This window comes from Saimiri boliviensis, chromosome 10 (assembly GCF_048565385.1).
Source record: "Saimiri boliviensis isolate mSaiBol1 chromosome 10, mSaiBol1.pri, whole genome shotgun sequence".
In the NCBI taxonomy this organism is placed as follows: Eukaryota; Metazoa; Chordata; class Mammalia; order Primates; family Cebidae; genus Saimiri; species Saimiri boliviensis.
The window spans coordinates 83,691,243-83,715,878 of NC_133458.1; the positions used below are offsets into that span (position 1 = coordinate 83,691,243).

At 37.9% G+C, this 24,636-nt stretch overlaps 1 long non-coding RNA gene across 2 annotated transcripts in view; it reads left to right on the forward strand.

Moving 5' to 3' along the window:
- Window positions 1-24,636, forward strand: part of LOC120365325 (uncharacterized) — a 91,883-nt gene that overhangs the window by 55,388 nt on the left and 11,859 nt on the right. Inside the window, exon 1 of one of the 2 annotated variants that reach the window (XR_012512157.1) lies at window positions 18,905-19,634. The exons of the other annotated variant lie outside the window; for it this stretch is intronic. This is a non-coding gene — a long non-coding RNA (uncharacterized LOC120365325). Of the gene's footprint in view, window positions 1-18,904; window positions 19,635-24,636 lie in introns of those variants that run through there. 2 annotated transcript variants of the gene reach the window in all.

The following is a 24,636-nucleotide window of genomic DNA, read 5'->3' on the forward strand; positions in this document are numbered from 1 at the left end:
AATGGTCAAGCATGCCATCCCTCATACCGCTTAGCATCGCACTTAGATACAGGACCATCTGTTGCTTGTTGTTTGGCAATCTTGAGAGCATGTAAAAACAGGCTAAGTACAAGAAAACATCTTCAGAATTGGTCTTGACATTCTTAGTTCAACCAGTTCCCAGCTACCAGCTCTTCTTAAATAAGTCATGCATTTAGCTCAGCTCAAAGCCTAAGTTTATAGATCTTGCTTTTGTGTAAATGTGCAAATGCTTCATGCTGTGTTATATCTTCCCAAACACAAGCCAGCCCACCTGCTTTGCCTGTTTGATTTCTTCCAGCTGGTTTCCCATTTGTCTTAATTTACTCTCAAGGTTTTTGCCTTATTGACTTACCAAGGAGGCCTAGTCATTTATTTCACGAAGATTATCTCTTTATGGCTGTGCAATTTGATGAGCGGAACACAAATTTGGTGTTAATTATATTTATGTCGGTTTAGCAGAACAAGATGATGGATTTTTTTATAAACTCCCTAAGAGACAGGATTGCTGAGGAAATCATGTGGAAAGAGTTCTGTCTTCCATTACTGTTCATCAGAGGTGTTGAGACAAGCTGGGGTGATGCCATGTAACCTACAACCCCAAAAGCTCTTTCTGAACTCCTTACACTTGTTGACAAGCTGTGGGGGTAAAGCAAACCTCTTGAGGAGAACTGCTAGACAAAAAGATGCTCACTTGAGATCCGGAAATGGAAAGATGAAAGGGTTCGACATGGATCCTGTGTAGCTGAACGTTCTCTTGTCCCAGGCCCATCCCATTTTGTTTTGTCTCTTTCCAGTGGGTTCACTGTGTTTGAGTGGAAACACCCTCTGCTGGGCAAGGAAGGAGAGCTGGAAAATTTCTAATACATTAGTGACTTGTCTCCCTGAAATTCATTTTTCTTGACTTGTAAAATAAGGTCAATAAGTCTTTATTTGGAGACTAAACTGCTGAGAGATCTCAAACTTCAATGCTCTTGAAAAAACAGCAGCTTAGAGGTTTGTTTCTTCTCATGTCATTGTTTTGAGGTGGGCATTTCAAGCTGGTTGGGGGGCTCTGACTCTATAAGCCATTCAAGAGCAGTTTTCTTTCATCTTGCCTTGGGATCATATTGGAGGCCATTTTTCACAATTACAAGGGCAAATCTGGGTGTGGCCAATTCAGCCAGCTTGCAGAAAGAATGAGAAGAAGTCCAGGATGAGCAGTCATTTTTCAGTAAGTCTCACACACAGGAGCTTTTGTTTTTCCCCTCAGATCCCATTTGTGAGAACTTAGTCACATGACTATAGCTGCATGGGAAGCTGAGAAACATAATCTTGAATAGGGAAGACATGCCTAGGAAAAAAGGGAGAATGGAATTTTGAGGATAAGGAATTATTAGCCAGAAATACCAAAATCAATAGTTGGCTGTAAAAGTTTAGATTTTTTTTTTTTTTTGACATGGATTCTCACTGTGTCACCCAGGCTGGAGTGCAGTGGCATGATCTCAGCTCATTGCAACCCTGCCTCCCGGGTTCAAGCAGTTTTCTGCCTCAGCCTCCTGAGTAGCTGTGATGGCAGGCACCTGCCACCACGCCCAGCTAATTTTTGTCTTTTTAGTAGAGATAGGACTTCACCATGTTGGCCAGGCTGGTCTTGAACTCCTGACCCCATGATCCACCCACCTTGGCCTCCCAAAGTGCTGGGATTTCAGACATAATATTTTTAAACTGCTAAGCACCTGCTGATACAGATTATTACTGAGGATCTAATACACAATAAAAAGCTTTCTTCTGCCAGCATTTATGTTCTTCTTAAGAGATTGATAATTATTAGAAGAGGAGGAGGAGCAATTAGAAACATGATGCACAGCTCTAAATACAGACAGGAGAGGAATGGGAAGAACTGAGCTGGACTGGTATCACTTAAAATTTAAATAACTTTCACCCCTGAATGATTTAATTAACTGGGTATCACAGTAGAAGTTGGGTATAAAACAATTCTAATGAACCCCTCTAAAAATATAACAGGAGTCATCCATTTTTAGTCACAGGACCATGAATTGTCTCACAACTAAACTTTCCAACACTGTTATTTGGAAATTATAGGTGTTAGATAATTGCTAGTTCAATATATTTATTGTTCAACCATAGTCAGCACTGAAAGTCCTAAGGTAATAAGTTTAAGTGTGGATTAGACTGTGGCTGGAGCATTTTCAGTTGAACAATTCATGTGTGAATTTCTGAGTAAGGCACTGTCCCAAGTACTCTGATTTCTTCTTCTGTAACTTTGGAACAATCCAAGGATTTGGATGATACAAGCTCAGTAATACATGTGAAATGTCTAAGTCATACAAAGTCCATTTATAAATTTTAAAGTATTACTATGGTTTAAGGTCAGAAAAAATAAAAATTAGAGTGTTTGGCAAAAACAAAGTTTTGGAGAAAGTATAATACAGAATAGACTTCTATTTTAATAACTGTACTTAATAAACTAATCCCCTTTGTTATGACAGAAAACTCTAAATTCTTTGACAAAATATATTTATACTTTTATGATTTTAAGGCTATATACTGAGATTATTTCTGGTCGATGTATTTATGAAAGTTTATTTTATTTGTTTTTCTAATATTCTCTGTTCCCAAGAAAGAGAAAATTATGAGGGGAATTGGAGGCCAGAAGGAACAAGACTTGATATAATCATGCATTTTAATGGATCTTCTAACTACAGATGTTCCAAAAGGCCTTTCATATTGTCTGTTGCCTCCTAGCTACTTGGGAGGCTGAGGTAGAGAATTGCCTGAACCCAGGAGGCAGAGGTTTCATGAGCCAAGAGTGCCATTGCACTCCAGCCTGGGTGACACAGCAAGACTCCATCTAAAAAAAAAAAAAAAAATCTTAACTTCTAACTATTGATATTGATATTTCTGGTTAATAGTTATTTGTCCTCAGACTCACAGCAATCCAATATTCCCATTAGGTGACCACGGAATGTAGGGATGGGATGGCACTGGGTGTTTTTTTCAAATGTATATCTAAAGTAAAGTATAGAAGTATTAAGTATGGTTCCCCAAGATAGTTGTGGGAACAAAATTGGAACCTGTAACACATCCATTAAGGGCCTCTAAACTCATGAAATTAATTGTTCACAGAAACATAATGAGTACAAAAGACTGGCATTTCCTTTGCCATTGTTTCTTTCTTTAATGCTCCCGAGTGCCCCATATTCCTACAGGAAACAGCTCCCCACTCCTTCCTCCTAATGGACATCAAAAGGCTTGGAAGCTATTTGTACATACACCATATGTTAATTGTAGAGACTGAAATCAAATCTTATTTCAAGCTCCCAAGTGGGAATTATGGGGGGTGTATCAGAGCTACTCCAGGAAATGAAGGTGAAGGTTATTGCATTTGTTTTCCATGTCCAGCAAAATCTCATGTAACCTATCTCCAGTAAGAGATTTGTCTTTCAAAGTTAACTCTCTGTTTCCCAGATAGCATTCATTATTATGTTTCTTCAAATGCCTTCACACGACAGACACTTGAGGATGGAAGATGAGGATAGAAATTACCAGATATAAATGAAAAACATGTATTTACAAAGTCCTACTTCAAAAAGTGTTAATATTCTTATCTGGGGTTCCGGCCTCACTCTACCATAGCATTTGTTCTTATCTAAATTTAATTTTCTCATGTTTCCTAAGTTGGTACCAAAGCTCAGTAATATTGACTCACCAGTAGAAAATGTGTATCTTGTTGTCCTACATATAGTTTGATTTACCTATGTGTGGGTGTGGGGAAAGAGTGGGGTAGAGGGATTCTAATAAGTCTGCAACTTTATTTATTCTACCTTGTTTGAGAAATTGTTAAGACTTTAGACGAAAAGTGTTTGATTTCCTGTTTCTGTTCATTTGTCTATAACTCAAAAATACAGTAAGGAAAGAAAGCATAACTGAAATGTCATCAGGAAAGGTAAATGCATATTTCTGGTAATTCTTTGTGTGAGGTCCATTTGAATCCGTATTTATGGGGGTTCATTGGTCAGAAGACAGTTTAATTTTAATAATGAGATCAAATCTAACTAAGAAATCTCAGTGTTTTTGCTCGTTGTAAGTATATTTATGTCATAATTTTCCAAAGTGTATTTCATAAAACACTAGTTCAGAAGCATTAATTAAAGGTATCGCACAAAAACTAGTCACATTTTTTCAGATGTGCAAAAATCACTTGTGAACGTACTACATTAAATAATACATGAATCCAGGTAAGAGAGACAAAAGCAAGAAAAAATACTGAGCAAGAAACCAGTAAAACTAATAACCATCTTAATTGTTAGAAATGAGGCCATGCAGCTTAATGCCTGAGTTTAAGAAAGAATCCTTTAGAAAGGAAGGTGTATCAGTCTGTACTCATGTTGCTCATAAAGACATACCAGAGACTGGGTAACTTATAAAGGAAAGAGGTTGAATTGCCTGACAATTCCACATGGCTGGGAAGGACTCACAATCAAGGCAGACGGTGAATGAGGAGCAAAGTCACATCTTACATGGCAGTAGGCAAAAGAGCATGTGTAGGGGAACTCCTTTTTATAAAACCATCAGATCTAGTGAGACTTACTATCACAAGACTGGCACAGAAAAAATCCCACCCCTATGATTCAATTTATCTCCCACTGGGTCCCTCCCATGACATGCAGAGATTTTTACAATTCAAGGTGAGATTTGGGTGGGGACACAAAGACAAATCATATCATTCCACCCCGTCCCCTTCCAAATCTCAAATTTCAAAACCAGTAAGGCCTTACCAACAGTCCCCCAAAGTCTTAACTCATTTCAGCACTAACTCAAAGGTCTATAGTCCAAAATCTTATCTAAGACAAGGCAAGTTCCTTCTGCCTATGAGCCTGTAAAATCAAAAGCAAGTTAGCTGCTTGCTAGATATAATGTGGGTATAAGCATTGGGTAAATACAGCTTTTCCAAATGGAAGAAACTGGCCAAAACAAAGGGGTTACAGGCCCCATGCAAGTCTGAAATTCCAGCAGGGCAGTCAAATCTTAAAGCTCCAAAATAATCTTCTTTGACTCCATGACTCACATCCAGGTCACACTTATGAAAGAGGTGGGTTCCCATGGCCTTGGGCAGCTTCACCCCTATGGATTTGCAAGGTACAGCTCCCCTCCTGGCTACTTTCACAGGCTGGTATTTTCTGTGGCCTTTCCAAGCACAAAGTGCAAGCTGTCATCAGTGGATCTACCATTTTGGGTTCTGGAGGATGGTGGTTCCTCTTCTCACAGCTGCACTGGGCAGTTCCCCAGTACAGACTCTGTGTGGAGGCTCCAACCCTACATTTTCCTTTTGTACTGCACTAGCAGAGGTTCTCCATGAGGGCTCTGCACCTGCAGTAAACTTTTTTCTGGACATCCAGGTGTTTTCATATATCCTCTCAAATGTAGGCAGAGGTTCCCAAACCTCAGTTCCTGACTTCTGTGTACCTGTAGGCTCAAGACTGTGTGGAAGCTGCCAAGACTTGGGGCTTGCACCCTCTGAAGCCATGGCCCTAACTGTACCTTGGCCCCTTTTAGCCACAGCTGGAGCAGCTGGAATGCAGGGCACTAAGTCCCTACACTGCACAAAGCAGGGGTTGCCTGGTCCTGGCCCAGGAAACAATTTTTTCTCCTGGACCTCTGGGCCTGTGATGGGAGGGGCTGCCAAAAAGATCTCTAACATGGCCTGGAGACATCTTCCCCGTTGTCTTGGTGATTAACATTCAGCTCCTTGTTACTTATGCAAAGTTCTACAGCAGACTTGAATTTCTCCCCATAAAATGGATTTTTCTTTTCTCTTGCATTGTCAGGCTACAGATTTTTCAAACTTTTATGCTCTGTTTCCTCTTCAGCACTTTGCCTCTTAGAAATTTATTCTGCCAGATACCCTAAATCATCTCTCTCACACTCAAAATTCCACAGATCTCTAGGGCAGGGGCAAATGCTGCCAGTCTCTTTTTGTAGGAACAGTGGCCTTTTCTCTAGTTCCCAACAAGTTCTTCATCTCCATCTGAGACCACTTCAACCTGGGCTTTATTGTCCATATCGGTATCAGCATTTTGGTCAAAGCCAAGCAACAAGTTTCTGGAATGTTCTAAACTTTCCCAAATCTTCCTGTCTTCTGAGCCCTATAGTCTCTAGAAAATTCCAAACTTTTACATTTTCTTTCCTTCTCCTGAACTGTCCAAACTGTTTCAACCTCTGCCTGTTGTCTAGTTTCAAAGTCACTTCCACATTTTTAGGTCATTTTATAGCAGTGCCCTACTGTACCAGTACCAATTTACTGTATTAGTCCATGCTCATGCTGCTAATAAAGACATACCTGAGACTGGGTAATTTTTGAAGGAAAGAAGTTTAACTGACTGACAGTTCCACATGGCTGGGGATGCCTCACAATCATGGCAGAAAGCAAAGAAGGAGCAAAGTCATGTCTTACATGGCAGCAGGCAAGAGAGCATGTGGAGGGGAACTTCCTTTTATAAAACCACGAGATCTTGTGAGACTTACTGTCATGAGAACAGCACAGGAAATACCCACCCCCATGATTCAGTTACCTCCCGCTAGGTCCCTTCCATGACATGTGGGGATTATTACAATTCAAGGTGAAATTTGGGTGGGGACACAGAGACAAACCATATCAAAGGATATACAGAACCTATTTCAGTACAGGATATAATCAGTAGCCTCTGTCTAGAAAAATAAATGCATCTCAAAAATCTGTGAGTCTCCTTAGATGCAAGTATATAAACAGTCTGGGGGGGGGGTGCAATCTTCTCTGTAACAAAAATGAGACCTGGAACCTTGGAATCAGGCCCCAATTAGGAGAGAGGTTGTTACCAGGTCACTATGGAGTCATCTGTGAGCTGTAAATATGGAAAATCATGCAGATTGTTTGGAAAATTGTAGTCATTTTACATACTATCTATAATTTGAAGAATTAATTCATTATGCATGATTTTCTTGAAATGGGATTATTTGTAGAGTGGGTAGAATTTTTTTTTTTTTTTTAGTGAATTTTTTTTTTTTTTTTAAGTACAGACTTAATAGAGCCATCACAGTTGATGTACTAGACCACACTTCTCTTAGAGGCAATGAGTTCCAGAGATAAAGAAGAAGAGCACATGTCTTGATCTTGGCTGTCTGAGAGTCCTATAGAAGCTTATCACCCTTTTCCATTCCAAAAGGCACACAAACAGCCCCATAAGAAATATCAAGATGGTTGTCTTTGGATGGTGACATTTCCTCTTTGGTTTTGTGCTTATTTATTATTTCTGAAATGGTGAAAAGAATGCCTTTTTATATTAATAAGAATTCATGAAATATTAACATGTATATTGTAAAGAAAATGTAATTAATAATATATCAAGGAAACTGATCAAAAAGAGTTTTACTCTAGAAATATTGGAGATGAAAATTGAATACCTTTAGCTAATTTTCTAGTGGTAACTTTGATAAAACAGGCTTAGGCATAGTTCAGACCTGTTAGGATACTTTAAGAAATGAGGTTTAAAAACATGCGACTTTTTATTTTACTTTCTGTTTAATTCCACCTAGGGTTTCATGCTTGACTGCCTCTTTCTACAGCTATGCTATTTAACAAGAGCCCTCCACTTAAGAATATATCTGATGAAAATATCCAAACACTTAAGGTTTTCTCTAATTTCAAATGTTATGTTTTTTTAAAGAAGCATCCAAGGGCATCAGGAATGCTCTTAAATTTTTTCAGTGTATCAGGAAAACAAGGGAAAGCTTGTTATGATATGATGCTAAAAATTCGGATTGTAATGTTGACCAAAAAAAAAAAAAAAAAAAAAAAAGCTGCCATGACCTACAGTAGTCATGAAAAAAGACGAAGAACCAAAACATCACTTTCTCCTCCTACACGAATACTGGCAAACCAGTTAACACAGAGACAGCTTTAAAGTTTAACAAAAGTAAATGACAAAATGGGCAATTGCAAGATACGTGTGTATATATAGGTATATACCTATCGGTATATATATATATATATATATATATATATAATCATTACAGATTTTACAAACAGCTAGTTGTATGGTAAACAGATTATTATACTTTTTGCAAATCTAAAGATGAATCTAGTTAGTATTTGTGTAGATGTATTTGGTACTTTTTCCCCTAATTCCAACACTAGTTTATATATATAGCAAATCTAGTTGTATATATTTTTAAATACCATCAGTAGAAAGCACACAAGCCTATGTTTTTTTAGTTAATAGCTTCTGGTTTCTTTCGCTTTTCACTTTTCTCAGATGTAGCGGAGTCTTGATCATTTTAAGACAATGGTGGGTAGAATTTTGAGATTAATATTACTTTTCCCTTTTTGTTAATTAATTTCAGTCCTTTCTCACTATGCTTTTGTCCACAAGGATCAAGAATTCTACCATCCCCTGGGTCTTTGTGTATAAACAATGTTAAAGAAAGGTAGACTCAGCTATTAAGATACTAGACAGGTTTTTCAGTCCATGGGATTGTACATATAAACATTAAGCTTTCCTGTAAGAATCTTTTGGCTTTGTAATCTTTAGTCTCATATTGGTATTTATTATGGATTCACTAGACAAACAGCTGTTTCCTTATTGTCTTTTTCCTTTCGTGTTTCTGATTTGCTATCAGTAGCTATTTTTAAAGCCATCAAAGGAAAATAATTATTTACAGTTTTTGAAGTCACTTTTGAGCCTTCATCAAGCTCTCATCGTGATGGGAGGGATACCTTTTGTTGTTAAAAGCCAATTAATGTTAAAGGCCTTTTATGGAAGCTAACTTGGAAAACAACCTTAAATGTGGATGTATCAGATTTGATTTATCCAGCCATGGGAGAGAAAACAAACCTAAGTTTACTTTACTTGTACATACACACTACGATGGATAGTATGTTTGCTGTAAACTACAATGTAAAACCTCAATAAAAGTGCACTGTACTTCTTGATGTTTATTAAAAGATGATGTATTTAAAAAAAAGTGTGTATATATAGGTATATACCTATATATACACACATATCTTATATATACACACACACATACATATATCTTGCAGTTGCCTGTGTCTATACATATCTATATCTGTATATGCCTATTCCCTAGATATATAGCCATATGTATGTGTATATATACTTTTGTTTACATATTTGGGATTTCAAAAGTTTGGGAGAATAATATACTTTACATATATACACACACACATAAAAATCTATATAATAAATATCTCTGCAATATATATTATAATCCCAAATATTTAAATGCTTTGCCCATCTTGCATGAGCAAAGGCATAAGGATACCTTCTCTCTTGAGTCCTCGAGACCATGTCTCCAGGTTTCATGTCTTAATGGGATGATGTTCTTCCACTCCTGTAGAACCCTAACTCTGGCACAATCCCAGCTGTGTATGATTCCCTCCATTTCTTTGTAATTTTGGATTTCACACAGTTCCCTGTAAACTTCAAAGAAAAAGGGGAATCTTCCTACTTAACCGTTTGTCCATCTGTCCATCCTATATCTGCCTTCTTTCTCCTCCTCGTTTTCCATCAACGTGACCATACATTGAAAACCTATGATATGCCAAGCATTGTGCTAGGTGTTTACAACATGCACTCTTTTCCATGCTATCATCTTAAATACTCTTATTTAGCTCTCTTTCCTGAGGAGTACTGCCTTTGTTTTCCCTGTCCTTAGAAGCCTTTCTCTACCTCATCAAGATACAGATACCCTAGAGTAAGATGGAGGTGATAGAATGTGGCATAGTAGAAAGAGCACGAACTCTTAAAGAATTATCCTTAGGCCTAAGCTTTGGCTTATTTCTTACCCACGTGTCCTCGGATGAGTTATTTACTCTCTCTCAGTGTCAGTTTTCTCATCTACTCTCCGAGGCCAACAATACTTATTTTAGAACTGCTAGAGGAATTCAATGAAATAACATGTGAATTTCCTTAATATGTGCCCACATCATGGGAAGCATTTAATAAATAGTAGCAATTCTAATTAAGCGATAGCTGTCAATTAGATATAGGCATGTTCAGAATGGTCAGTTGATTTATATTTGTCCCCTTATGTATACACTAGGGTAACAAAAAGTTGCCTAGTTGACTTTTTATTGCCCTCTTTTATGTATATGCATTGTGTACAGAGCCTACTCACTAGGTATTTATTGTAATAATTAATGACATACATAGTCTATTGTTTCTGTTCATTTGTATAAGCTTTAAGAAAGTCCTTTTTTCCAGCTTTTTTGGTACATAAATTAATGGCAGTTTTGTTGTAATCCCATCCTTCTGTTTGATTTTCCCTGTGTTTTCTTAAATTTAGAAATATTAATAAATTCTGATTAGCTGTACTAAGTCATGGTGTTTCTTCCTTTTGCCATTTCCTTCCTATCTTCTTGTAATTTAAACTTTCCACATCCTAGAGTGAGAAATACGAGTTCCCAGTTTTGCCACAGCTTCAGTAAGTGGGCTGGAACATGTTTTAATGGACTGCTATAACCAATGACTTTCAGTGGTTCTCCCCCATCTTCCTGAATATTTTCCTATTCAGTTCTTCTCTCCCACTCCTGTCTTCCACATCTTATCAGTTGTAATGAACTGAACCTGTGGTCACAATGCTAGACCAGCTGTTTCTTAGTTTAAATGATGGTGATGCTATTTTGCTGCTAAAATTAATTTCACATTCTTTTAATGAATTCTTTATTTTGAAATGAAAACTACGAAAATATTTTTCTCTGTACACCTAGTTGTACCCAGAGGAGAGAAGAGATCTAGAAATACCCTTAATGCCTACGTGAAGATTCTTTCTATCCCACTATGTACCCAGTTTTTAAAACATTTTCCCCATATGGAAGTCTTATTCAAAGGTTTTCCCAGAAAAATCATATTCTGGGCATGCTGTGTATTTGCTGAAGTGTCTAGGCTTTGTTTTTGTCCTGTCAGGGATATGACTTGTGAATTTTCCTTTCTATGTGAGAGAAAGTTGACCTTTTGTGCTAATTCCACTTCCTGGTGAGTCAGTCTTCTTTCTCTTGGGCTTGCCTCCTTGCTCAGTGCCAATTCCTACTTTCCACCAGTTCAGCACCTGCCCCTTCTTACACAGGCTCTTCAAACCCCCACACCAGCCCCATCTTTGACCCAGTGACTTCTCTGTGTGGCCACTGGAGTCCCAGAGACTATGTCTCCAAGTTTCTTGTCCCGATGAGATGATTTTCTTGTCCTCTAGTAGGAACCCTAACTCTGGCACATCCAGAGCTATGTATGCTTCCCTCCATGTCTTTGAAATTTTGGCTTTTACATGGATCCCTGTAAACTTCAAAGGAAAAGGAGAGAATCTCCCTACTTAACCATTTCTCCACCTATGCCTGTTTTCACCTCCTCTTTGTTTTTAAAAGTTATCTAATTTCTCAAAGCCTCTGGTTTGACATATAAAAAAATAAAAAGAACATTTGTTTTTTTAGCAGGGCATATGAAATGAAAATAATGCAAATGAGGGTAACTAATAATGATAAGCCTTACCAGGAAGGAGGTAATGGTGAAATAACTGGAATATATTTTGTCATAAAAATTTTACTTGCTGGCAGCTCCTAATAAGTAGCAGTTTCCCGTTTCTTACTATTTTCCTCCAGGAATTTGGTCTGAAAGAATTCAGGATCCATTTTTCTTCTCAAAAATGATAGAATGGAAAGGAATAAAAGTAAATTTTAAGACTTTTCAAAACTTAGGAGTTTGGCATGGAGCAGGGAAAGCTATCACAGCTATTGATGAATTTATTCAGTAAATACTGAGTGCCTACTTAGTGCTACGTCACTGTTTCTATACAGATAGGAAGTATTCCTCTGGTACAATGCTTTCTTAATAGGGGTTAGCAATCCAAGAAGCAAAGCACATGTGTGTTTCTATAAACAACAGAAAAAGCATACTCAATGATCTTATATATCTGTTCGCTGATTCCAAGAGGGCAGCTAAGACTTTTTGGAAATAGGAATGGGAATTGATGTAGCACTACGCTTGGCATGTCGTGTTCAATGTATAGTCATGTTCATGAAATGGAGGAGAAAGAAGATATGGCATAGGTTGGACCGATGGACAAATGATTGGCTAAGTAGGAAGATTCTCCCCTTAAAGACATGTGTCTCCACTCTGCCAACCTTTGTTTTTTAAAAAATAGGAAGATATTTAAAATTAGAGTTTATATCACATCTATTTAGAAAAAAAGTCTTGTTACATTCTGAAGGAGTGCCAGAACACCAGAATATGAATTATAAGCCTACTTTTTCTTTAAGGTTTTTGTTTTCTTTTTTTGAGACAGAGTCTTGCTCTGTCACCCAGGTTGGAGTGCAGTTGCACAATCTGGACTCACTTCAACCTCTACTTCCCGGGTTCAAGCAATTATCCTGCATCGGTCTCCCTAGTAGCTGGGATTACAGGCCCATGCCACCATGCCCAGCTGATTTTTGTATTCTTAGCAGAGACAGGGTTTCACCATGGTGGTTAGGCTGGTCTTGAACTCTTGACCTCAGGTGATCTGCCTGCGTTGGCCTCCCAGAGTGCTGGGATTACAGGCATGAGCCACTGCACCGGCCTTTTTCAACTTTAGGTTTGGGGTACCTATGAACGTTATGTAGGTAAACACATGTCATAGAGGATTGTTGTATTTATTGTTTGATCACCCATGTATTAAGCCCAGTACCTAATAGTTATCTTTTCTGCTCCTTTCCCTCCTCCCACCTCAAGTAGACCCCAGTATCTGTTGTTTCCTTCTTTGTGTTCGTAAGTTCTTATTTTGCTCCCACTTATAAGTGAGAACATGTGGCATTTGGTTTTTTGTTCCTGCATTAGTTAGCTAAGGATAATACCCTGCAGCTCCATTCATGTTCCCACATAAGACATGATCTCATTTTTTTTTATGGCTGCATAGTCTTCCGTAGTATATATGTACTCCATTCTCTTTATCCAGTCTGTCATTCATGGGCATTTAGGTTGATTCTATGTCTTTGCTATTGGAAATAATGCTGTAATGAACATTTGCAAGCATGTGTCTTCATAATCAAATGATTTATATTCCACTGGATATCTACCCAGTTATGGAATTACTGGGTTGAATGGTGGTTCTGCTTTTAGCTCTTTGGGGAATCACCATACTGCTTTCCCAAATGGTTGAAGTAATTTACACTCTTATCAACAGTGAATAAGCCTTCCCTTTTCTCTGAAACTTCACCAGCTTCTGTTGTTTTTTTTTTTACTTTTCAGTAACTGCCATTCTGACTAATGTGAGGTGGTATCTTATTGTGGCTTTGATTGGCATTTCTCTAATGATCAGTGATAATGAGCATTTTTTCATATGCTATTGGCCACATATATGTCTTCTTTTGAGAAGTGTCAGTTCATGTCCTTGGCCTACTTGTTAATAAGGTTTTTTTTTCCCTTGCAAATTTGTTTAAATTTCTTATAGATGTTGCATATTAGACCATTATGAGAGGCATAGTTTGTAAATAATTTTATTTTGCTGTGCAGAAGCTGTTAAGCTTAATTAAATCCCTCTGGTCAATTTTGGCTTTTGTTGTGATTGCTTTTGGTGTCATTGTCATGCAATTTTTGCCCAGTCCTATGTCAAGGATGGTATTGCCTAGGCTGTCTTCCAGAGTTTTCATAATTTGGGGCTTTACATTTAGGTCCTTAACCCATCTTGAGTTGATTTTTGTGTATAATGTAAGGAAGGGATCCAGCTGCAGTCTTCTGAATATGGCGAGCCAGTTTTCCCAGCATCATTTATTGAATGAGTTTTTTGCCTGCTGGTTCTTTTTATCAGTTTTGTGGAAGATCAAATGGTCATAGAGCTCTCTATTCTGTTCCATTCGTCTATATGCCTGTTTTTGTAGCAGGACTATGTTGTTTTGGTTACTGTAACCTTGTAGTATAATCTGAAGTTGAATAACATGATGCCTCCAGCTTTGTTCTTTTTGCTTCAGATTGCCTCGCCTATTTAGGCAATTTTGAGGTTATATATGAATTTTTAAATAGTTTTTTCTAGTTCTATGAAGACTGTCACTGGTAGTCTGATAAGAATGGCATTGAATCTGTAAATTTCTTTAGGCAGTATGGCCATCTTAATAATACTGATACTTCCTATCTGAGCATGGGAAGTTTTTCCATTTGCTGTGTTTTCTCTGATTTCTTTGATGTGTTTTGTAAATCTCATTGTAGAGATCTTTCACCTCCCTGATCAGCTGTGTTCCTAGGTATTTTATTTATTTTTTGACAGTTGTGAATGGGATTGCCTTTCTGATTTGGATCTTGGTTTGGCTGTTGTTGCTGTATAGGAATGCTAGTAATTTTATTTTATTTTTTAACATTCATTTGGTATCATGCAACGTTGCTGAAGTTGTTTATCAGCTGGAGGTTTTGGGTTGAGACTATAAGGTTTTCTAGATACAGCCATGTTGTCTACAAACAGAATTTGACTTCCTCTCTTCCTATTTGAATGTCCTTTATTTCTGTCTCTTGCCTGATTGCTCTGGCTAAGACTTCTATACTATGTTTAATGTAAATGGTGAGAGAAAGCATCTTTATCTTGTGCCAGTTTTCAATGGAAAGGCTTCCAGCTTTTGCTCATTCAGTGTAACATTGGCTCCGGGTTTTTTGCAGATGGCTCTTATTATTTTGAGGTATGTTCCTTCAGTGCCTTGTTTATTCAGAGTTTTTAACATGAAAAGGTGTTGAATTTTATTGAAAGCCTTTTCTGTATTTATTAAGGTAATCACGATTTTCATCTTTAGTTTTGTTTATATGATGAATTACATTTATTGATTTGCATATGTTGAAGCAATTTTGCATCCCAGGGATGAAACCTACTAGAATTGTGCTGGATTAGCTTTTTGTTGTGCTGCTGGATTTGGTTTGCAAGTATTTCGTTGAGAATTTTTGCATCAATATTCAGCAAAGATGTCAGCCTGATGTATTTTTTGTTGTGTCTCTGCCAGGTTTTGGTATCAAGATGATGCTGGCTTCATAGAATGAGTTGGGGAAGAGTTCCCCTCCCATTTTTGGAATAGTTTCTGAAGGAATGGGACAAGCTCTTCTTTGTATATCTGGTAGAATTTGGCTGTGAATCCATAAGGTTCTGGGTTTTTTTTGTTGTGGTTGGTAGGCTATTTATTACTGATTTGGTTTTGGAGCTCACTATTGTATTTCAGGAAACCATTTTCTTCCTGGCTTTGTCTTGGGAGGGTGTTTATGTCCAGGAATTTATCCATCTGTTCTGGGTTTTCAAGTTTGTGTGTGGAGAGGTGTTCATAGTAGTTTCTGATGGTTGGTTTTATATTTGTGGGGTCAGTAGTAACATCCCCTTCACCATTTCTAATTGTCTGATTTGCATCTTTTTTCTTTATTAGTCTAGCTAGTGGCCTAATTTTTTCAAGAAAATCAACTTCTAGATTTGTTGATCTTTTACATTTTTTTTTTCTCCCTCTCTCTGAATTTCCTTCAGCTCAGCTCTGAGTTTTGTTATTTCTTGTCTCCTGCTAGCTTTGGGATTGATTTCTCCTTGCTTCTCTAACAACCTAAATTTAAACTGAAAGAATTAATTTGAGATCTAAGTTTTTGATATGGGCATTTAGTGCTATGAATTTCCCTCTCAACAATTCATTAGTTGTGTCCCAGAGATTCTGATATGTTGTACCTTTTTTTCATGATATTCAAAGAATTTGTCGATTGCTGCCTTATTTACCCAGATGTCCATTCAGAAGCATGTTGTTTAATTTTCATGTAATTGCACGGTTTTGAGTGGTTTTCATAGTCTTGACTTCTATTTTTATTGCACTGTGGTGTGAGAGAGAGTTTGGTATGATTCTAGTTCTTTTATATTTGCTGAGGATAGTTTTATTATGTGGTGATGAGAAGACTGTACCTTCTGTTATTTTTCAGTGGAGCATTCTTTAAAGGTCTATCAGATCCATAGGTCCAGTGTTGAGTTTAGCTCCTAAATATCTATTAATTTCCTGCCTCAATCATCTAATACTATCAGTGGAATGTTAGACTCCCACAGAATAATAGTGGGAGACTTTATGTCTCTGTATAGTAGGTCTCTAAGAACTTGCTTTATGAATCTGGGTGTTCCTGTTTGGTGCATATACATTTAAGACAACTATGTCTCTTTGTAGAATTGAACCCTTTACCATTATGTAATGCCCTTCCTTGTCTTTATCTTTGTTGGTTTGAAATGTTTTGTCTGAAATTAGAATTGCAACCTGTGCTTTTTGCAGTTTTCCATTTGCTTGCTATATTTACTTCTGTCACCATTATTTTGAGCCTATGAGTGTCATTACATGTGAGATGGGTCTCCTGAAGACAGCATACCCTAGGGTCTTGTTTTTTTTTTATCCAGCTTGTCATTTAACCCACTTACATTCAAGGCTAGTATTGATATGTGTGGACCTGTCTTTGTGCTGTTAGTTGCTTATTATGGTGGCTTGTTTATGTGTTTGCTTTACAGCTTCACTGGTCTGTGTGTTTTCATATTTTCAATATCTCTTGTAAGGCAAGTCTGGTGGTACTGAATTCCCCCAACATTTGCTTCTCTGGAAAGGATCTTATTTCTTCTTAACTTAGGAAGCTTAGTTTGGCTGGATGTGAAATTCTTGGTTGAAGATGTTTTTCTTTAAGAATGTTGAGTATAGGCCCCCTCTCTTCTGGGTTATACAGTTTTAGCTGGGAGTTGCACTGTCTGATCGGGTTCCCTTTGGTAGATTAACCTACCCTTTCTCTCTAGATGCCTTTAACAATCTTTCATTTTTACCTTGGAAAATCTGACAATTGTTTGTTTTGGAAATAATCTTTTTGTGTAGAATCTTGTAGGAGTTCTATTTCCTGAATTTGACTGTTGGCCTCCATAGAAGACTGGAGGAAGTTTTCATAGATGATATCCTGAAATATGCTTTTCGAGTTGTTTGCTTTCTCCCCATCCCTGTAAGGGGTGGTAATGATTCATAGATCTGGCCTCTTTACATAATCTCATACTTCTCAGATGTTTTGTTTATTCAATTCTTTTTTCTTTATTTTTGTCTGACTTCTTTGTTTCAGGGAACTACCTTCAGGTTCTGAGATTTATTCCCCAGCTTGGTTTATTCTGCTGTTAATACTTGTGATTGATTGCACTGTGAAATTCTTGAATTGTCTTACTCTGCTCTGTCAGACTTGTTAGGTTCTTTTTAACACTGGCTATTCATCCTTTAGCTCCTGGAAAAGTCTATGGTCTATACTCAATCTACACTCTAGTTAAAGGAACACCTATACACAGAGATAAGAAAGAACCAATACAAGAACTTCAGTAACTCAAATGCTTAGATTGTCATATGTCCTCTAAATGACTCCATTAGTTCTCCAATAAGAGTTCTTAACCTGGTTGAACTAGTTAAGATGACAGAAATAGAATTCAGAATATGCATTAGAAGAAAGATCATTGAGATTCAGGAGGGAAACGAACCCCAATCCAAGCAAAATAAGAATCAAAATAAAGCAATACAGGAGAGGCTTTTAGTTGATTGGGGAACTCTGTCCAGGGAGTTGACAAGTTGCTGTGGACTCAAAAGCTCTGGTGGTGGGTGGCTGGAGGCCCAAGCCTGAAGTATCGGGAGATATGGGAACAGGCACCCATGTAGTAGACGGGCCAATTTTCTGTAGGGCTGCTTTGGTATGCTTGGGGCCTGCTCCAATCCATAGTCATCTTGAATTTTCCAGTACTTAGAGGTATCACCAGCGAAGGCAGAGAAATGGCAGCCTGGCCCTCTCTCTGGGAACTTTGACCCAGAGAAGTATGGGCCTGTTGCTGGCCCAGAGGCACCTGTAGCAGCTGACTGAAGACCCCACTTGGGAGGTCCTGCCTGGTCAGGAAGAACGGGATCAGGGACTCACTTAAAAAAGAAGTCTGGCCACATTTTGGTAGAGCAGCTATGTTGTGCTGGGCATTTGCTTCAGCCCCTGGTTGCCTCAGACACTCTAAAGCCAGATGGCTGGAACCAGCTAAGTCACCCGAGCAGCAGAGATGGTGGCCCGCCCGCTCCCTCTGGGAGCGCCATCCCTGGGAGGTTAGTAATCTCTGTTGGCCAGAGAACACCACTTGGGGAGAGGTGACTGGAGGTGCCCCAGTTGGGAGGCCCTGCCCAGTAAAAAGGAATGGGATTGGGAAACTGCTTAAAGTAGCCTGGCCATGTTTGGTAGAGCAGCTGTGCTGTATTGGGGGATCCCTTTTGCCCCTGGTTAGCCTGGATTCTGCAAAGCCTGAAGGCTGGAACTGCCAAGATACCTGATCGGTAAAGATGGAGGCCCACCTGTCCCCCTGGAAGCTCTTCCTTAGGGAGATACAATGCTGGTACCAGTGGCTGGCTCGAGTTCTAAGCCAGTGGGTCTTACCTTGTGAGGTACCATGGAAATGAGGCCTGCAGGCTGTTGCTGCTCCCCCCACTGGATTCAGCCTCTTTTTATGGGTATGGACAGGAGTCTAACCCCCCACTTTGCTGGAGCGGCAGCTACTTTTGCTGGAAAGCCCAAGTATCTAAGGCTCCAGTGTGTCCATGTATGTCTGAGTGGTTGCTCTGCAGAGTCTCCATGTTGCTCTGTCAGACTGAAAGTCCTGGTGGACTGGTTCACAGGGAGATCTCCTGACCCAAGGGTTGCAAAGATCTGCAGAAGAAGCATGGCTTCTTTGGGTGGAGCAGGGTCCCCTGGCTCCATGTTGGTCCCAGGTGGGCTACTGTCCAGTCTTGCTTTTCTTTGTTCTCTGTGAGTTGACTTGTTACTTTGATTAGTTCCTATGTAAGTACCAGGATGTTTCAGTTGAAGGTGTTATATTTACTCGCCCCTTCTGTTCCTCTCCATGAGAGCCACACACATACTAGCTGCTTCTAGGTAGCCATATTGGCCACTCTTCTCCATTATTTTCATCTAGAATACTCCATCGTTAAAAAATGAGTTTTCCCCCAACTGTGCATCATTTTATTTTTGAACTGAGCCTATTTCTAGCACTTAATATTTACACAGTTACAATTCATTTGACCTATGAGCCATTATATTTATCTCTTATAGCTGTTCTAAAGCTGGGTTTTATGATCCAATTAAATTAATGGGATATACTTTACAAATAATACTTACGGAAGGTGATACAGTTTCATAGGAAAAGCACTGGCTAGAGTTAGAGGACCAGGAGTCCTCTAACTCTAAGTCTAGGTCTAGCCACTGACTAGCTGTGTGAATAATTAGCTGTGTAAACTTAGACAAATCAATTTTATTTAAGTTTCTTACCCTAATAAGCTTGGAACTCTTCGATGTTAATAATAAAGATGATCACCTTTCCTTTAAAAGTCGAACTGTGAAAAATCTAACTACATTGACTGATTAATGAGCTAGTTAAGGAAGGCATGTTTTGTTTATAAGTAATCTACCTAATTCGTTTAGAAAAACGTATGGAAACAAAGTGGCTCAATCTTGCTATTCAGATAATTACATGCACAGAGGCTTTTTGGTGTTTTAATTGCAGGTAATGAATAACGTGAAGTCTTTACCTCCATTCCCAACAGTTACCATTCGACTTCCAGAAAGGTAAACATTGTTTATATTTTGTTATGAATTCTGTAAAAATCAGCATACTAAAAGATGTTTGAGTATTTCCTAATAGATGCAGATCATAGCATAAAACTGTATGCAAATAATATTTTTAAAGAGAAATCATTTTTTTAGAGAACATTTAGGGGAGTAAAGAACACTTGTTAACATTTCTTTGAAATGCTTATATATGACTAGAAGCATTGTTTTCTCGTATTCTGTACAGATAGTAATTTCAAAGGCCCACTTGGAGACAGGATTGTGGGTTTTCTCAAAGAAGCCTCCTTCTTAAATACATAGAGAGATCACCTGTAGGCTTGGTTTTTTAGAGCAGTTTCTAATATTATGCTTAGTTTATTAAGCCAAATAAGGTTGGATATGATTATTTTTATTTATCAAGGTAATTATTTTCCCTAAAGTTTAAAGAAAACTTTAAGAAACAAATAAGTGAACCTGGAGAAGGTTAGTGAGGTATAGATACACCACCACTAATTTCATAGTGCAGACAGTTCTCTTGGAAAGATATCAAGAGTTCATCGAAAGGCCAATAGTGTTTCTGAAAGCCCCAAAGGAAGACCTGGATAGTGATAATAGTACCACCTGTTCTGGAGACCTGACTCTAAAATGAATTATACTCAGGGCAAAAACCATTCTTCTGTATTTGTAGATAGCCTAAAATGTACGTCACAGCTGCTTGGGCTAATTTTATAGAGCAAGTGGAGGCTACTCCATTTGCAATTCACTATGGCAGGATGAGCTCAATATTTGAACAAAGAAAGTTAAATTTACCAATATTTAGCAACTGTAGGGTTTATATTCTCAGAACAACAATAACAACAAACTAAAATGAAACCTTTAATCTAAAGGAGCTAAGAAAGTACACCCATAAAGAAATAGCCATGAATCATTCTTCATTCAAACCAGCATCAGTACTCAGGTGTGATTACTGTATTCAACATAAAACTTCTGCTGGTATATATTAGTGATCAGCAATAAGAAAAATTCTACAAAAGGGCCAGTGCACCGAGGTATTCATGTACATACAACAGCATATCATGATGAACACTGGAAGCCTCACCCTAGAGTCTGTGCTCTTAGGTCTCACCTCTGACCCCCAATTACTGGGTTTATCTTGAGCAAATCTTCAGCTTCTCTCTCCCTAAACCGCTTCATCTGAAAAAATAGAGATGACAATAGTACTTGGCTCACTGAGTTGTTATGAAAATTAAAAAAGAACACAGTAAGTACATGTAACACTGTTGTTTTTCTTATTCCATGGGTATATACCAAGGGAAAGGTTTACATTAAAACATTAAGTCAAAATAATTTATTCAAAAGCCACATCACTGTTAAGAGAGTCAAAAATGCAAATAAAAAAACATGCAAAATATTTTTAAAATATTATGTAAAGGCTTATATTTGCAAGCTTTAAAACACTCCATTTATGAATCCATTTGTGCATATAGATTGTATATATGCAACAGAGACTTGGGCCAGAATGGATATTGTGGAATTAGTTTAAAAAATAAATTTTACAGCTTTTCCAAAAATCTTTAATGAAAAGTCAGATAGCAGATAATGAGAAAGGACAAAACAGATGCTGGTTTCTGCTGAAATTTGCCAAACTTTTACAACATCATTATAACAGCTTTCCATTTAGGTCACCACAGTTTAAAAGTAAGTGGGACATTTGGATCTAGAAGAGAGCAGTGATGATTAAAGCGCTGGAAACCCAGGCTTATGAGGAAAGGATCATGGAAATGATGTTGGTTGGCCAGAAGAAAAGAAGGCTGTGGGTGCCTTAATTACAGTCTCAGTGTATGTAATATACCATATTAATGAACAGATGTTGTTCCCCAGTGAAAATAGAACAGGATGGGAGCACTGTGGCTCTAACTTGAGAAACATCTTGGTCTATAAAGAGTTGTTGAATAGCAACCAGTATCTACTCATTTTTAAGTCCTAAAGATTGATAATTCACATATAGACATACTGGGTAGAATATGCTCTATAATCATATCACAGGAAACTTGGTGACCTATACGTATTAGGGCATGGGAAAGACAGAAAACTAGGTGGAGACAGTGGCATATTTTGCATTCCCACTTCTGTTGCATAAGGATGCATGAGTATCCTGAGACCAACACAGAAGATAGCTAGGTGGGAGTCTGCTTGTTGATGATACTCCAAACAAGAGGACTGCCTGGGGGAAAAGTAAAAAGATAACACTAGGAGCTGAGAGAGGGTTTGAGTTTGGTAGGAAGGGAAGCAGAATGGATCTTCCAGCTCAAGGAATTATGCAGTGAGCAGACTTTCCTTGCAGGCCCACCTAGCTCCCCAAGGGATTACACACTATTTTACAGCCACTAACAACCAGTTCTGGATTACCACAAGAGACAATTACCACCAAGAGATAAGGAAGAACACAGAAGTCCAAATATATATACATATATGTTTAAACTGTCTTTCCTATAAATAACACTTCACTTCTGATACCACACGTGTAGGGTTTATTTCCCATACCAACCTTCTCTAGTTCCTAGAAGACCACCAACTGGGTATCCTAAAATGCGAAACGCTATCATCTACCAGGAATTAGATCCCACAAGACTGTCCCCACTTCACATGCCAGTGACAAGTCCTGACCTCCTGTACTTCTGACTGACCAGCTATACACAAGGAATTTCCATAATTCCCGTCTCAAGTTCAGTAATTTGCTAGAATACCTTAAGGAAATATTTACTCATATTTACCAGTCTATTAAAAATAGTATTTTGTTAAGAATATTTGCATGTGTGTTCATCAGGGATATTGGTCCGTAGTTTCCTGGTTTTGGTATTAGGGTAAAATGAGCTTCACAGAATGATCTAGGGAGGATTCCCTCTTTATCTTTTGGAATAATGTCCATAGCGTTGTACCAATTCTTCTTTGAGTGTCTGATAAAATTTAGTTGCCAATTCATCTGGCCCTGGACTGTTTTTTGTTGGCAGTTTTTAAATTACCATTTCAGTCTTGCTGCTTGGTCTGTTCAGAGTTTCTATTTCTTTCTGGTTTAATCTAGGAGATTTGTATATTTCTGGGAATTTAACCATTCTACTCTAGGTGTTCATCGTATCCTTGAGTAATCTTTTGTATTTCTGTGGTATCAGTGTGTCTCCCATTTCTATTTGAGCTTATTTGGAACTTCTCTCTTTTCTTGACTAATCTCACTAATGGTCTTTTTAAAGAACAAGTTTTTTCATTCAGTTTTATTCTGATCTTTGTTATTTCTTCTGCTGAGTTTGGGTTTGTTCTTGTTTCTCTAGTTCCTTGAGGTATGTCTGTCTGTGCTCCATACTGCCTATGCTGTATCCCAGAGGTTTCGATAATTTGTGCCACCATTAACTTTCAATTCAAAGAATTTTTTAATTTACACATATTTGCATGGTTTTTAGGGTTCCTTTCAGAGTTGATTTCCAATTTTATTCCACTGTGGTCATCCTCAAAAAAAGACCCAACAGCATACCAGAAAGGTAATCCACCATGATCAAGTAGGTTTCAGACCAGGGATAGTTTGACATATGCCACTCAATAAATGTGATACACCACATAGACTTAAAAACAAATCACATAATCATCTCAGTAGAGAGAAAGCATTTGACACAATCCAGCATCCCTTTAAACTGAACAAGAAAAGTTGAAAGCATTCCACCTGAGAACTGGAACAAGACAAGGATACCCACTCTCACTACTTCCATTCAACATAATACTAGAAGTCCTAGTCACAGCACTTAGACAAGAGAAAGAAATTAAGGGCATCCAAATCATTAGAGGAAATCAAACTAGCACTGTTTGCTGATGATATGATCATATACCTAGAAAACCCTAAAGACCCCTCCAAAAAGCTCCTAGAACTGACAAATGAATTCAGTAAAGTTTCTGGATACAAAATCAATGTACACAATAGTTGCAAAACAAAATACTTAAGAATACACCTAAGCAAAAGGTGAAAGACCTCTACAGGGAAAACTACAAAACACTACTGAAAGAAATCACAGATGACACAACCAAATGAAAACACATCCCATGCTCATGGATGAGTACAACCAGTATTGTGAAAGTGATCACACTGCCAAAAGCAATCTACAAATTTCATGCAATTCTCATCAAACTACTGCCATTATTCTTCACTGAACTAGAAAAAACAATCCTAAAATTCATGTGAAACCAAACAAAAGCCCACACAGTCAAAGTCAAGAGCAAATCTGAAGGTACCACGACCTGACTTCAAACTATACTATAAGGCTATAGTCACCAAAACAACATGATACTCGTACAAAAATAGGAACATAGACCAATGGAACAGAATAGAGAACCCAGAAATGGAGTCAAATACTTACAGCCAATTGATCTTTGACAAAGCAACACAAAAACAAAGTGGGAAAAGCATACCATATTCAACAAATAGTGTTGAGATAATTGGCAAGCCACATGTAGAAGAATGAAACTGGATCCTTATCTCTCACCTTATACAAAACTCAAGATGGATCAAAGACTTAAATCTAAGACCTGAAACCATAAAGATTCTAGAAGATAACATGGAAAAAATCCTTCTAAACATTGTTTAGGCAAAGACTTCAAGAGCAAGAACCCAAAAATAAATGCAACAGAAACAAAAATAAATGGGACTTAAAAGGCTTCTGCATGGCATAATAATAATAATAAATCAGCAGAGTTAACAGACAACCTACAGAGTGGGAGAAAATCTTCACAAACTATACATCTAAAAAAGGACAAATATCCAGAATCTCCAAGGAATTCAAATCAGGAAAAAAAAAAAAAAATCCCATCAAAAAGTGGGCTAAGGAAATGAATAGACAATTCTCAAAAGAAGATGTACAGATGGCCAACAAATATATGGAAAAATGTTCAACATCACTGATTGTCAGAGAAATGTAAATCAAAACCGCAACGTGGTATCACCTTACTCCTGCAAGAATGGACATAATAAAAAAATAAT